Here is a 16,926-nt window from a genome sequence, read left to right on the forward strand (position 1 = left end):
TGGAAACCATTACAAACTCCAAACAGAATATGGCCCAAAAGAAACTACATTTAGTAATGGTTTTAATAGTATTTGTAGTGGAAACCATTAGAATTTCTGTAATGGTTTCTATTATTTGGGGTTTTTTTTATTCAGGAGCGTTGCTACTGCTATTGGATTACTATTTATTAATTTTCTATAACAGCAGCTGTTTATGTTTTATTGTGTCGTGCTATGGGTTTTATTAACGGGTTTAGTCAGAAGAAAACCTCTCTCTATGCTGTATTTATTGTTTGTTTGTTTGTTTTTAAACCTGCATTCCTGCAGCACCTCCTGGTGGCCCGGGCCCCAAAGTAACCGCTCATAGCTACTTATAATTACAAACGTCCCTGCATATTAAATCATGAGAAATGCCATCATCTGTAGCAGCGACTGGATTTTTAATACCTGTGGACATGACATGTATTGTTTAATCTAAACACGACTCATTGGTGATATTGTGCAGTGCAGTTTTTACCTGTCCATGTAGCGCAGTGAGGTGCGTAAACACCGAAACTCTCCTGCAGAACCAACACCTTCATAAAACTCCTTCTCATTAAACAGATCAAACACAGCACGTGGATTGTGATGGAGATCATCAGCAGCAGCTGTTTACAGTTGTTGGTGATTTGGACTTAGATTATGTTAGCAGGCTGAAGTGACACTAATCTGATGTTCTGCCATAACGTGGTACAGATCTGATTCGCATCATTTCAGATCAGACCTGAGCCACTTTAGTATGTGAATATGTACAGTATATTCATGGCAGAAATTGGTGATTTACTTAATATTTAAAGAAATGATTCAATAAAAACTGGAAGGAAGCTGCCGAAATCCAGGTGTGAAGTGAAACAGGTGTGTTTCAGAGGAAAAGCATGTTCATATTTCATTTTCACTTACAGTTACAAAGGTGAAGCGTCTGGATAGACAGAGCCGATCTGAGCAAAACATCAGACCTGCGCCGTGAAGACTGTAATGTGAACGGAGCAATAGAGATTGATGTATTTTTAGCTATGAAAAGTATCTTGTGGATTTCTCTTTGACGGGAAAATGAAGAGTCTCCATATTAGAAGTAAGAGTTTAATGAAAGAGTTTTAATTTCTTATAAATTGGCCAGTTAGGAAAGTGCAAAAATCCACATGCTGTTCTTCTCTAAGCCACTAATTAACCGATTGATTGTTTAATTGTTAAGAAGTTGTAATTAATCAGGACAGAAGCCATCTGGAGGGATGTTAGTCATGAGCTTAGCATGCTAATAACATTATGACCACACACAGAAAATGCAGCTGTACATCTGTACATCTCAGCTGGGTGTCATATATCACAGTCTGTACAGTATACACTTCATAACTCTCACACACCAGTACTGCTGTCATGAAGACGGTAAGAAAAATCATTACACCAGTCCTGGATTGTGATTGGTCAGAAGGTGTTGATTCATTTTCTATAACAGCAGCTCTGACAGATCACAGGTAAACCAGAGAGAGAATAGAGAGAGAATAGAGAGAGGATAGTGAGAGGATAGAGAGAGAATAGCGAGAGGATAGAGAGAATAGAGAGATAATTGAGAGAGAATAGAGAGAGAGAATAGAGAGTGAATAGAGAGAGAATAGAGAGGGAATAGAGAGAGAATAGAGAGAGGGAATAGAGAGAATAGAGAGAGAGAATAGAGAGAGGTAATAGAGAGAGATTAGAGAGAATAGAGAGAGAGAATAGAGAGAGAGATTAGAGAGAATAGAGAGAGAGAATAGAGAGAGGGAATAGAGAGAGATTAGAGAGAATAGAGAGAGAGAATAGAGAGAGGGAATAGAGAGAATAGAGAGAGAATAGAGAAAGAGAATAGAGAGATAATTGAGAGAGAATAGAGAGAGAGAATAGAGAGAGGGAATAGAGAGAGAATAGAGGGAGAATAGAGAGAGGGAATAGAGAGAGAATAGAGGGAGAATAGAGAGAGAGAATAGAGAGAGAATTGAGAGAGGGAATAGAGAGGGAATAGAGAGAGAGAATAGAGAGATAATTGAGAGAGAATTGAGAGAGAATAGAGAGAGGGAATAGAGAGAGAATAGAGGGAGAATAGAGGGAGAATAGAGAGAGAGAATAGAGAGGGAATAGAGAGAGGGAATAGAGAGAATAGAGAGAGAATAGAGAGATAATTGAGAGAGAATTGAGAGAGAATAGAGAGAGGGAATAGAGAGAGAATAGAGGGAGAATAGAGGGAGAATAGAGAGAGAGAATAGAGAGGGAATAGAGAGAGAATAGATGGAATAGAGAGAATAGTGAGAGGCTGGTGTGGGAACGAGTGTTTATAGCTACTATAAGGTACTGTTAGAACAGGTAGTAACTGGTTTCCAGATGTTCCACAACATTAAATTTAAGTATAAATATTTACCGCATTAGCAGACAGCGTTATCCAGAGCCGCTTACAGCTGAGAGTTAAGGCCCAGCAGTGACAGCTTTAAACTCATGACCTTCCAATCAGGAAACTGTCTTATTCCCCGAGCTACAGCGGCCCTAAATGTATAAAACCAGATAAAAGATAAAAGTACAGTGTGTCATTCTTTAATATTAACATTCGGGTCATGTTACAGGAAAATAATCCGCTTCAGGTGAAAACAGCAGCTCCGCTTCATCACACCCTTCATTTATTTCAGTTCCAGCTGTTTACACTCGTCAGCGTTCCTTAATTGTGCTGCAATAATTACACAATAATTACACAATAGCTACACATCATTTCTTTAATCATATGGGAATTAAATATTCAGTACATGATTGTAAACTTTTTTATTACAGAATTGTTCCAGATGTTTTTACAATTCACTCACACCTTTACAGGTTTGTTTCGCTTCTTTTACTTCTGTAGACTTGCTGATCTTTAAGTGTGTGCGTGCGTGCGTGCGTGTGCGTGTGTGTGCGTGTGTGTGCGTGTGTGTGTGTGTGTGTGTGTGTAATGTTAATTCATGTTGTGTTCGGCTTCGTCCCTTCATCTGCTCCTTAAACATTCCGATTGGCTGGTTTCGTCTCACACGCTAAGCAAAAAGAGCTCTTGTTTTAAATAGTATGAGTGATTACAGCTGCCAAGACACACACACACACACACACACACACACACACACACACACACAGTGAGGCATTTAGCTTCGCAGGTTTTAAACACTCGCTGTGTGTCCATTTTGAGTCGCTGTGTTGAGTCACAGCTGAGAGTAACACACTGCGCTGTAAAAATCACACACATACACACCTTCTCTCTCCATCTTTCTCTCCCTCCCTCCCTCTCCCTTTCTCTCCCTCTCCCTCCCTCTCTCTCTGCCGCTCTCTCTCTTCCTCTCTCTCTCTCCCTCCTGCTCTCTCTCTCCCTCTCTCTCTCCCTCCCTCTCTCCCTCTCTCTCTCCCTCCCTCTCTCCCTCTCTCTCTCCCTCTCTCTCTCCCTCTCTCTCTTCCTCTCTGTGTATCTCTCTCTTCCTCCCTCTCTCTCTCTCTCTCTTCCTCTCTCCCTCTCTCTCACTCCCACCCACTCTCTCTCTCCCTCTCTCTAGTGTCTCTGTGAGAAATCTTCATCTGTTCATCTTTCTTTCTCTGTGCTCGTTTCAGCCACAGCGATCCTCTCTCAGCCATTTTCACCATTTGTCTTTTTTCAATCATCCCTTCTGTCCATCTCTCTTTCACAGTTATGACCTGCCACTTCATCACTGTTTATTTTTCATTCTGCACTCTCTCTCGCTCTCTCTCTCTGCATCTGTATTTAAACTGTTGTCTATATTTTAATGTTCTGTGTTTTAAATAGTTTAGTTTTGGATATAACTAATCTTTACCGACATGTCAGTTATATATATATATATATTAGCTGGAGTTATTCCTACTGCTCATTTTATAGAAGGCAAAATAGGTTTCAAGATGTGTGCACATGCAGATCTGAAATGTTTACTGACCTTACAGATTCGGTGTAAAATCCCGGAGATACTCTGTGATAGGGATGTCATGATACCAAAAATCTAGTAGTCGGTACCGATACCACCAAAAGTACTCGATACTCGATACCAAAGTCGATACCACGGTGTGGTTTAAAAATAAAATTTAAAAAATGTATAAAAACTCTCATGGAGACATCCTCCTCTGGCTGATACTGGCAGAGAGAGCGAGAGAGAGATTTTAGTTATCAAACACTGTCTGACAATGAGTGGAGGCTACAGTGGAGGCTACTAAACAGGTGCGCGCACACACACACACACAGACGCGTACACGCACACAAACACAACTTATATTCTGAATGCAAGCTTTAGTTTAAATTCACTGATATGGTTTCATTACAGAAAGATTTATTAAAAGTATGAACATTTGAATAATTATTAGTGACATTAGGCTACATGTATCTGACAGGACGCGGGCTGAATGGAGATGATGGTGGAATATTAGGAGGTGGTTTATAACAGTGCAATGCATTAGCTTCGTTAACAAATAACTGGCTATCGCTAACATTACATGGAGCATAACGTTAGCTGGTTTCACGCCACAATGCAGCTGCCTCAAACAAACATAATATAGGACCGTCTTTCAGGTGCTTCGCCAAATTCCAGGTGTTTCCTCACTTTGTTTGAAATGAACGATAGCATCGGCTGCACACCAGCTTCACAGCATTAATTACATGTTTGTTTTCATCCGCCTCGATTGCGAAGTATTTCCATATTCCATACCACTTTTCCTCTCAACGAGTCGCGGTGCAGATAAACTTCTGTAGTTTATCCCGTGTGCTTGTAGTTGTTCTTCTTCTTCATCACTTGTGGACCGACTAAAACACTTGCGTGTATTTGCTGCCCCCATCAGGTCCAGAAGAATTGCAACCTCGTTACTTCCATTAGAATGGTACCAACGCTACTCCAGAAAAACAAATACCGTCACGTTCTAAGAATGCTGGTACCGACTTGGTACCGAAGTATCAGTTCTCCTGAAATTCCTACTCTGTGAATAGATTTACTAAATAATTATAATGAATGATCAGTGTGTTAACACAGCAAGACTTCATAATGAGTGAGTGATCGTCAGTTACTGAGTCAGGAAGTGCTAGTAATCTGGGGACTGTGACCTCAGAACACAGAACCCCTCAAACTAACCTGCACTTCCAGAACCCCCCCCCCCCCCCCAACCTACCTGCAGTTACAGAACCCCCAACACCCCTGCAATTACAGAACCCCCCCGAAACCTACCTGCAGTTACAGAACCCCCAACACCCCTACAGTTACAGAACCCCACAAACCATCCTGCACTTCCAGAACCCCCCAAACCCCCCTGCAGTTCCAGAACCCCCCAAACCCACCTGGAATGTAGGTCTCCATCACTGGACATCAGCTGGTCTCTTTATAAGCTCCTTTCCTTTCTCATTTAACTGGCATATATACTTGTTGTCTTCATTTAGTTGTTTTTTTATTCGCTTTATTTTTGTTTGTGCAGTTCCCACACTGAACTGGCTCTTCTTGTCTGTTTTGCTAAAAAGAACAATTTATGAGATTTGTGTGCCCTTACTGTGGTGTGTGTGTGTGTGTGTGTGTGTGTGTGTGTGTGTGTGTGTGTGTGTGTGTGTGTGTGTGTGTTGGCTGGAAGGCTCCAGAGTAAGTGATATAGAGAAACGTTAGTAATGAACCAAGACAAGTGCGTCTCCTTAGCATATCTGGCTAATCACACACGCCATTAAGATGGTTGGGGGCGAAGATAACAGCTTTGTTTGTGTGTGTGTGTGTGTGTGGGGGGGGGGGGGGGTGTAATAGGTTTATGAAATGTTCTTATGTCTTTGATGGCAGGTGGGAGCATTTACCTTTGAAGTGGCAAATCAGGACTGTGTGTGTGTGTGTGTGTGTGTGTGTGTGTGTGTGTGTGTGTGTGTGTGTGTGTGTAGTTGAATTCAGCATGGTAGAGAATTCCTTGTAGGGCATGGCATTCAGTCTGTGATAGTTCACACACACACACACACACACACACACACACACACACACACACACACACACACACACACACACACACTTAAAAATTGCTTCAAAGTTCACATCATTTCTTTTTTTCTTGCTCTGATCATGGTCCTAAAGTTCTACTAGATATCTATTGGTGTGTGTGTGTGTGTGTGTGTGTGTGTGTGTGTGTGTGTGTGTGTGTGAGAGAGAGAGAGAGAGAGAGAGAGAGAGCGAGAGAGAGAGAGAGACTTTCTTGATTTATTCTGGCTTTGAAGTTTATAAGTGTGTAGAAGTGATTGAGTGGGAAAGTTACTGTCACACACCGAGAACACGGAATCAGCCAAAAACAGAGAAATAAAATCTCCTTCTCCTTCCCCTCATCCTTTTATCTTTTTTCTCCTTCTCCTTTCTCATTTTCCTGTTCCCTTCTCTTTTCTCTTGTCCTTTCCCCTGCAGTTTTCTCTGTTTCCCCTTTGCTTTCCTTTTCCCTCATCCATTCCTTCAGCTTTTTACTTTCCTTCTACTTGAAAATGTTTAGGGGGTCAAGCACTGAAGTTCCATAGGCACCCTTCAGTGGTTATATGTTTTCATTGTGTTCTTCTTCATCTTCTTCGTCTTCCTCATCTTCTTCACCTTCTTCTTCTTTATCAGCTTCATCTTCTTCTTCTTCTTCTTCTTTTTCTTCTTCTTCTTCTTCTTTGTCGTCTTCTTTTTCTTCGTCTTCTTCTACTGCCTGTGTGAGTCTCTGGCTGCCAGTAGAAAGCTTGTTTTTCTGACACTTGGCGCAGTGATAGAGGACAGTCTCAGCTACCTTCTCAGCAATTTTGGTGTACGCGAGTCAAGCTCTCTAGCGCCACCAGTAGGGAAAATTTGGACATGTTACAATACTAACTATAACATTGAAATGCAATTCCACTTTCCTTTGATTCTTTAGGTTATAAGTTGAAAGGACTCTGTGTGCCGTATTGGATTTTCCTCCATTTCTTCTTCTCCTACAAACTTTCGTTCCATCATCACCAATTTGAATAACAGCATCGTGAGACGATCCCAAAAAAGCTGTTTCTTTGATTTTTGATATATGTCATGGTTTGTTGATAACATGCACACAGGAAGTGATGGCAAACAGGAAGTGAATGCAAACAGGAAGTGAATGCAAACAGGAAGTGACACCATATCTCCAAGAAGGTTTGTCTATGTTCACTTCTACATGGCGCTATAATTAACAAATTTGTAAAAGTGCTTATGAATTTTGAACCACTCAACATTAAATCTAAATTTTTATTCCTGTCGATTCCCTTGAAGGTGCCAATGTTGTGAACAGTTTTTTTTTTCATTTCTCAAACAGGAAGTTACTCATTTAAAAATAATATATAAACAGTTTTTTTTTTCTTCTTCTTCTACAAATTTTGTCCAATCATTACCAAATGTTGGCAGCATTACGAGCCCAGACTGATGAATGAGTTTATGTACAGTATGGTTCGTCCATAATGCACAAATGATTTTGATGGTGAAGCTGCCAAACAGGAAGTGAGGGATATCTCAGCAAATCTGTGATGTATTTTGACCTGAACTGAAGGACCTTATCCTAAAGGTCTCCAAGACGTTTTGTCTAAATTCACCTCACTATTCAACTTTTGAACATCAAATCAAGATTCTCGTTTCTTTTGACTCTGTTGAAGGTTCGGTGTTGTTGTTCTCAGGAATTTGTGACTTTCAAACAGAAAGTTGGTCATTTTAAATGATAGCAAAAACTTTTTACCAATAATTCTGTCTAATAACCATAAAATGTGGAGTCACTTATCCGGCAATTAGTTTTTCTTTCTCTTGAATCCTGTGGAGGTCTCGAGAGTTCAACATGTAATGAGTGTGATGAAAATGATGAAATTACCTTCTTCTCTTACAAATTTTGTCTAATCATGAACTTTGTATCACAGCATCATAAGATCAGTCCAGAAAACATTATTCGATAACTGTGATATTTTATCCATAACATAAGTTGCCAAACAGGCTTTTGTATATGGACATTAATCTTGTCACATATATTTAGCTACATTACCTGAAGTTAAGAAACAAAATTTGACATCAGTTGTCAGGGTTGGGAGGGTTACCAAATCACAGGAAGTGAGGCGGTATCTCAGAAACAGCTTGACCTTTTGATAGAAAGTGCTTGGCCCCCTCAATTGCGGCTTGCAGCTATATACTTGTGTTCTATTTTAATTATTATTATTTTTATTTTCCTTGTCCTTCTTTTTCATTTCCTTCTATTCCTTTTCCTCGTTACCCCTTTCCTTTGTTCTGTTCTCCTCGCTTTTCTTTTAATTGTTTCATTCTTCACTTTCTTCTCTGTCTCTTTTCCCTTCATTCTCTCTCTCTGAGGATCTGAGAACTTCTATAACATTGTTTGGTTATTTAATTTATTTCATCATATTCTGTTTCTTTATTTAATCCTTCAATCACTTTATGCACACACACACACACACACACACACACACACACACACACACACACACACACACACACACACACACACACAGAGTTGGAGAAGCTTCAGAAAGGCTTTGTAAAGACAAAGAGACAGAGTCAGGACAGAGAGACAGACAGACTTCTGTCTCTGGCACCAAAAAAACCACAAACAAACAAACACACACACACACACACACACACACACACACACACACACACTGGGACTGAAACAACCCTAAACTGTAAACACATTCATTGAGCTGCTAAATTCTGTATAAATGAGAGGTTTTTGATGGTCGTCATTATGATAGATGTTTATTTTTGGTGTTGTTTCTTCATAGTGCTCTCAGTAGGAGACCAAAAAACCCTAAAGTGGTGATTACTGTGCTCTTTTTCGTGCAGCATGTTTATTGTCCTCGCTTGCCTTATTTATCATGTTTATATCCAGGCTGAACGAGCGGGAGAGTAGAAGTGTGTTTGTTAAAACCAGCCTCAAAGCATTTTGTTGTCTTGGTTGTTGTGTATCAGTGTTTCTTCATCTATCTTGGTGTGTCAGTGTTTGCGTGTTAATTACACCGCAGTGATGTCAGCAGGCCATGATTGATCGACTTCCCACTCGTTAAGTGATTAATTAGCATACTGATGAGCTCACAGCCCTTCAGATGTTTAGGAGACAAATGACCTTGTTCTGCTTTCTGAATGGGACACGTTTTAACTCAGACATGCTCAATCAGGAAGCCTCCTCACCACGGGAGCTTAGAGATAAGCACTGCACTACAAAGTATCATTTTCATGAGTCTCTGATCCATAACCACACCTCTTCTCCATTTTCATTGGTTCTCTGATCCATAACATTCTCTGATCCCCGATCTCTGACCACACCTCTTCTCCATTTATGTTGGTTCTTTGAATAAACATGTCTCTTCTCGTTTTCATGTTGGTGGGCAGAGCCAGTTGTAGTCAGGGGTGGAGAAGAGCAGCCTTAAAGTCAGACAGTTTCTTCATGTAGTGAGCTAGAAGCATGGGTCATAGCAGATATTGCTAGCTATATAGCTGAATTATTAGCTAACTAGCTGAAATATAAGGGTTGCTCCATCTGCACTGAACTGTAGGGTAAATGTAGAGACTTTGCCTTGAGTGCATCTCTGAGGCTGATATACAGCGAGCCACATAAATCCAGCTAAATATATAGTGTAGATAATGAAATGACTGGTCATTTCCACTGCTTTAGAGGGCAGGTGCCACCTCCATGTTCACTCTTCTCAAGCAGGGGCATTCACACTGGCTTGGATGACAGGTTTATACGAAAGAACCTTCTCTTAGGTGAGCTGGCATCAGGAAAGAGGCCAACAGGCAGACCCAGCCTACACTACAAGGATGTCTGCAAGTGTGACCTCAATGCTCTCACCATCGACTCCAGCACACGGCTGTCACTCAGACCGAAGTGCCTAGAAGCAAGAAGTGCAGAAAGGTCTCTCCAACCTGAGGCAGTGGAAAAGAGAGCAGAATGAAAATCAATCTCCCAAGTTTCTAAAGCTGCCTCAATGTTGTTCTGTATCTGTCTGCCAGTGGCACAAACACATGCTCCTTCAGGATCGAGAGCTGCCTCCTAGCATCCTAGCTATAGCCATCACCAGAGCATAAACATACATGGATCAGGTGAGCAGAGGGGTTGACTCACTCTGGCATAATTTAACTGAGAATGAGTTAGTCACTAACCAGCTCAGCAACTGGCTTACGATACGAATTCCACAGCGAGATTATCATCCATCATTCACAAGCTCCTCCCTCTTCCTGAAGGTGTGACGTGTTGCCTTCTCATGTGTTTGAGTTGGTAACAAAGACAGATGCAGAGACGAAGAAAAAAGATGTGGAGAGAGAGAGAGAGAGAGAGAGAGAGAGAGAGAGTGAGACAGATGAGAGCTATACACCAGATGGCTGAAGGACAGTTAGTGTGTGTGTGTGTGTGTGTGTGTGTGTGTGTGTATGTGTGTGTTATTATGTGTATTTCAGGCTGCTGTTAGTTTGAAAACGCGTCCTGCTCTTGTCGGTAATGACACAGTACAGTGACTCACACACACGCGCACACACACGCACACACACACACACACACACACACACAGTCTGAGTTAAGTGCTGTGTAGGTTTGGTCATTGTTAATTATGAGCTGTGGTTATCTGACACACAGTTTCAACATTTCAGAGTCGTCCCTAACTCTGGGTCCATCAGACATCTTTGTTCTGACCATCCCTGTCCTATACACACACACACACACACACACACACACATATACACATACACACACACCAGGTCTGGGGAGTAACAGAATACATGTGATGGCATTACGTAATCAGGACACAAAACACTGGTGACTGTAATATGTCAAAAAACAAAGTCATCAGATTACAGGTAGATTTAGTAAGAATGAGAATATTATCAAGATTAAATTTTTTTTCATTTAAATATTCAAAAGAAATGAACATTTTTACAGAACACAATACAGACAGCTGCTTGATTATAGTTCTGGTTCAGTCTCGCCAGAACAACACAAGTTGTTCTCTGAAATGTTTTTGTTAGGGTTCTACCGTACGTCCTCTTTTCCCCAGGACATGTCCTCTGTTTCAGACCTTAGAAAATATTTAAATTTGAGAAAATGTCCGGGATTCTGCTTTAGTTTCATTATGATGTGCTTATGGTCTAATACTGCATTGTGTGCGCATATGTGCATCGCTTTAACCCTCTCTGTAAGCCCCGCCTCCTCACACACCGATTGGTCGATTATAAAAGACTCGCAGCAACTATTGTCCAAATTCCTGCCTCTCGACCATTATCCTCCTTTCAGCGGGCGCATGAAGGTGAAGTGATGTTGTGTTCGGTGTTAAAAAGCTACTCCACAGTAGCACCGAATGAAGCTGTCCCGAGTCGAAACCACACCCATAACCATATAAGGTCATTTAAAATGTAATCTTATCACATTGCTTTGTATTAAATGGCCATTCATATGTGTAAATGATGGCAGAAGGTTCACTCACGGCCTCTGATATTTTATTTTATTCCATTAACGTTCAAAAGAATGAAGGGATTTATATTTAGATATGTGGTGATAATAGTGTGTCTTTTTCAGTGTATTAAATTCTGCATTCACAGTAACACTGTTTTAAATGTTATTAAGACACCCCCCCACACCCCCCCCCCCCCCCCCCACACACACACACCCCAAATAAAAGGTGAGCTCTTTTTGGAAAACCAGAATATGGTAACCCTCTCTTATGATGTTACCTGCATCAGGGACAGTGATCTTTTATTTATTTATTTATTTATTTATTTTAAATGTATTTAATTAAAACAAATCCAGACTTTGAACACATTTAAGCTCTAAATAAAAGTAGTTTAGATCATATTGCTTTTCTCTTGACTTTATTTACCTGTGACCTTGAAGTAATAATCAGATTACATTACTTTCATATCGTGAGACTTGGATCACGTTACCGATGATGATATTTTATGAAGTCATTTGTAACTGTAATGGAATAAAAATTTAAAGTGACCCAATCCGTATATGGAACTGGACGAGTAAAGACTGAGATAATGACTAGACTGTACATATTTTATTTACTGGAAGAGACACATAAAAAATGAACAGTTAATTTTATATATATATATGTATGTGTGTGTGTGTGTGTGTATATATATATATATATATAATTATAATTATTATTGGGTTATGGTTGTTGGGATTGCTGTATTTGGTGTGTGTGCAATGTTTTGTTTAGACGTACCCGTGATGTTGCGCTGGCAGGTGAGTGGCGTTCAGGTGTGAGCAGCAGTGTAAGGACGAGGATGGTGTTTGTAGGCCCGTGTGTATCTGAAGTGTCAGGTTTGTGTGGTTTTCCTGTAGTATGTCGTGAGCCTGTACTTTAGCGGTAAGTTCCTGTAAATCTGTGGTTTTTATAGCCTTAGTAAATTTCACTTTTTTTATGTGTGATGTGGGAGGAGGGGGGCTGCACGTGTGGTCACCCTAGGGCTCCACACTGTGTTAATCCGGGCCAGACACACACCATACCCAATCCCACAACTCTCTTAACATTTTAACATGCCCACTTTCGAGGATCCTAATAGAATGAGCAGGTACATCACTTTTACTGTTTTACTAACGTACCACACATCCAGTGCCCTCCTGATTCACTCTGTGTGTGTGTGTGTGTGTGTGTGTGTGTGTGTGTGTGTGTGTGTGTGTGTGTGTGACTGAGAAGTTGATATATTGAGACAGACATGTTGTCTTCAGGGGCCAATAAAATAGTGCTCACTTGCATTAGCATCCTAATGGAGACGCAACACAGTGCATTAGCACAGAGCTAACAGCCCTCATCTTGATTTGGGGTCCCTAGGTAGGCAGCATTTATGGGCAGCACAGAGCGTGTGTGTGTGTGTGTGTGTGTGTGTGTGTGTGTGTGTGTGTGTGTATGTGTGTGTGTGTGAATCACAGTGATATGAATCTCGATCGCTCTCAGAAAACTCAAAGAGGAAATCGAGCTGTGGAGGAGGATGATCAAAAAACCCTGTGGAGCATGTGTGTGTGTGTGTGTGTGTGTGTGTGTGTGTGTGTGTGTGTGTGTGTGTGTTCTCCATCACCAGAGCAGATCAAACACACATATACAGACACACACTATCAGAGGCTTTGGGCTGAGCACAGGCTAGAAAAAATGGAGAGAAAAAAGAGAGAGAGAAAGACAGATCTCTCTCTCTGGCATTAAACAGATTTCATTCTTCACATTTGATTGAATCTGTCAGCAGATGTGTGTGTGCGTGTGTGTGTGTGCATGTGTGTGTGTGTGTGTGTGTGTGTGTGTGTGTGCATGTGTGTGTGTGTGTGTATTTATGTGTGTGTGTGCGTGTGTGAAACAGAGACCCAGGGAGAAACAGGGCCGAGTTAAATCCCATTAGTGTGTTTGGGTCCAGGCTGATTTCCCATGATGCTTTGCAGCATGTCTCCGCAGGCTGCTGTGCTGTGAGTGAGAGGTCCTCATCCATGCAGAACATCGCTGTCCCATCTGTCTTTAGGACCATGACGGGGAAATGGATGAGGACCAGATCCAAACACCCGACGCGATTCAGAACCAGAACTAGAATTACAAAGCTACAGGATCAGTCAGTAGAAGAAGTACTCTGTTTATGTTCTGCACTTTGTTATTTATTGTTCCACTCTACACTTCCTGTTTGTGATTGACTGGTTCAACTGTCCAATCAGGGCTGAGCTCTGGAGTAATCACGCTATAACCAGGAAAGTGGACAGAAACACTTCTGTATCGCAGCCTGAAGTTGATTGTTTTCCTTCACCAGCATGTCCCATTGTGTGAACACTGAACAATGTTCTCCACACACTAGCAGTTGCTGGGAAGATTTGAAAGGATTCATGAGGAACGTTCCTCAGGTCTTTAAGGTTCATGAGTGTCTCTGCAGTCCATGTACAGGACATCTCACACTAGGTTTGGTTTGATTTAAATCCCGCTGTATAATTAGCACTTAGGACCCAGGGTGGTTTAGTGGTGGAGAATTTGGGTTACGGATCAGAAGGTTCTCAGCACCTACTCTTACGCTCCACTGGCTTGCTCCAAACATCTCACTGTACTTGTAACGTTATAATAAAGGCATTTTATCGAATCTTATTCAGATATTAGGCTCATTATTTAAATGTGTACAATAATATTTTATCTCATTTTATTTATTACAGCAGTAGAAGCTTTTTATTTATTCCACAAGTTTTCACTGACAGAACGGATTAGGGTCTGATTTAGTTTTTTCCCCACAGATTTTCTCACTAATTTAGTCTTGTTCAATTCCCACCCATTAGTTAGGTCTACCTGTAATGCAACAGCAGCCAGTCCACGAGGACAAGGGCTATCACATGCTTCCCCCAAGACACGTGAAGCCTACAGCATCTTTTTGAACTTCTGCTCATGCTGCATAATGGGGTGTAGTAACACACCCGGAGGACGGTGCTATCCACTCACTTCTTCATACATGAGCTCACAGACGCCTGTGATTGGCTGTGACTGCCGTGATTGATATGGGAGCAAGAGTAAGCCCCTCCCTCCCCGAGACACAGTCAGTCTCCTGAACATGGACGGCTGTGGCGTTGTTGGGATTCGAACTCCTGAACGCTTTTCTGTTGCGTTCGGTGTTCAGGAGCCCAATTAAGATTATTTACAGGCGAGTTATTGAGGTTTGGATTAAACCCAGTCAAAGAGGCTAATAGCTATAAGAGCTCTTCTAGCTCATTTATAAATATAATACATTTAATAATGCTGATCTGTGGTTTCCACCACTGTAACTAAATAAAATAAATCACAGCCCCCATACTGTGCTTCACAGGTTCCTGGGGGTTCCTGAACCGCACTTTGAGAACCACTGCATTAGAATGATGGTGACCTACCTGACTTTGGGTTCCTCCGTTCTTCTCCATAAACATTTCACAAATTTATTCCAATTTATTCCTTTGTCCAGTACACAAGAATGAAATAAACAAAATATGGAGTAAAAGTGAATATCAATAAGTAGATGCCATGTTTTGTAGCTGGTGTGTGAGTGTGTGTGACTGTGTGTGTGTGTGTGTGTGTGTGTGTGTGTGTGTGTGTGTGTTTTAATGCACGTCGTAATGCAATGAAATCCAACCAGTTTAATTAAAGCAGATAAGATAACGATCCTGAGGATGAAAGTGTGTTTATCTGGATTATACAGGCGGGCAAGTTCATTATATTTTAGATTGTACAGAAATTATAAACACTGAAAACTCTGTGTGTGTGTGTGTGTGTGTGTGTGTGTGTGTGTGTGTGTGTGTGTGTGTTTACCATCTATACCTCTACATCTCACCACATGATTTAATAACTATGGCCTGCAGGCAGATTTCTTTCGGTGCAGTAATTAAGAACGATAGAGGCACTTTCGTTGGTGTGTTGTGTGTGTGTGTGTGTGTGTGTGTGTGTGAGAGAGATAGAGAGAGAGAGAGAGAGAGAGACCCATCCACATGCCATGATTTTTGTACTGCAGAGTGTAAAAAACTGTCACCCCCAAATTCTAAAATCTGATTGGTTATGCTTTCATCCAGGGGCGGAGTTTAGAGTTACATGGTCTTCATCATTACACAGTTTCTGTCGTAAGCCATGCCCCCTTTGTGTTATTGATTAATTCCTCATTATTTGCACCTGGAGATATGGAAGTACGACTAAAACTGGAACGCTGCTGCAAACGTTAGCAAAAAATTGTGTCTTCTGTCTCACACACACACACACACACACACACACCGCATGGCAGAAATGCAGCTCCATATGGAGAACCCAGCTGTGGAGGATAGCTGTGTCTCATTCATTCTGTCCAGAAACATGGATGCTGACGTTCACGCTGCCAGACAGCCGGGCCTCGTCCCAATCCAATAAAACACTCCATCTGCATTAAAGGAAGTGGATGAGAGGTGTAGATTTCAAGATAGTCAAGTTGTGCAGGTTTTTATTCTCATTCCTCTATATAACGTGTATACATTGGAAGAAAATGATGGAACAAAATGATGTTACACGTAACAGTACACAAGACTACATAAAGTACAAATACACAACAGTGTGAGACGAGTGCAAAACAATAAATACACAACAATAAATACACAAAACAATAAACACACAAAATAATAAATACACAAAACAATAAATACACAGAACAATAAATACACAGAACATGGACAGTAAACTGTAAGCTATTGAGTAATTTAGCAGTATAGCAGCAATAATGTGTTCCATAGTTCAAAGAGACTGATGCAGATGTGTAAAGTGCAGATGTGTAAGGTGCAGGTATGTAAAGTGCAGATGTGTAAAGTGCAGATGTGTAAATTGCAGGTGTGTAAAGTGCAGATGTGTAAGGTGCAGGTATGTAAAGTACAGGTATGTAAAGTGCAAATGTATAAGGTGCAGGTATGTAAAGTGCAGGTATGTAAAGTGCAGATGTGTAAGGTGCAGGTATGTGAAGTTCAGATGTGTAAAGTGCAGGTATGTAAAGTGCAGATGTGTAAAGTGCAGATGTGTAAGGTGCAGGTATGTAAAGTGCAGGTGTGTAAAGTGCAGGTGTACAGTGGTACTGAGTCTGATTGGGTTAGGTGTTTGGTTAGCCCAGGTGAACGCTGGGAGGCAGCAGGGTGTTGAGTAATTTCACTGCCTCAGTGAAGAAACTGTAGTGGAGTCTGCTGGTGGATGCTCCTGTACCTTCTGCCAGATGGCAGGAGGGTGAAGAGTCCATGAAAAGGATGAGAGGGTCGTCTGCAATGCTGGTGGCTTTGTGGATGCAGCAGTTGTTGAAGGAGGTGTGGGTAGGTAGAGAGACCCTGATGATCGTTTCAGATGTCCTCACAGTTCACTGTAGGGCCTTGCGGTCGGAGGATGTGCAGTTCCCGATAGTGTGCACAGCGAGAAACTTGGAGCTTTTGACTCTCTCCACAGTTGTTCCATTGATCTGCAGTGTTGAGTGG

The 16,926-nt window shown here is 41.3% G+C and overlaps 1 protein-coding gene across 1 annotated transcript in view; it reads left to right on the top strand.

Moving 5' to 3' along the window:
- The window catches only part of sdk2b (sidekick cell adhesion molecule 2b), a 160,235-nt gene that overhangs the window by 1,068 nt on the left and 142,241 nt on the right, over window positions 1-16,926 (top strand). The window lies entirely within an intron of this gene.

The sequence above is a fragment of the Ictalurus punctatus genome, chromosome 13 (genome assembly GCF_001660625.3).
Source record: "Ictalurus punctatus breed USDA103 chromosome 13, Coco_2.0, whole genome shotgun sequence".
Taxonomy (NCBI): domain Eukaryota; kingdom Metazoa; phylum Chordata; class Actinopteri; order Siluriformes; family Ictaluridae; genus Ictalurus; species Ictalurus punctatus.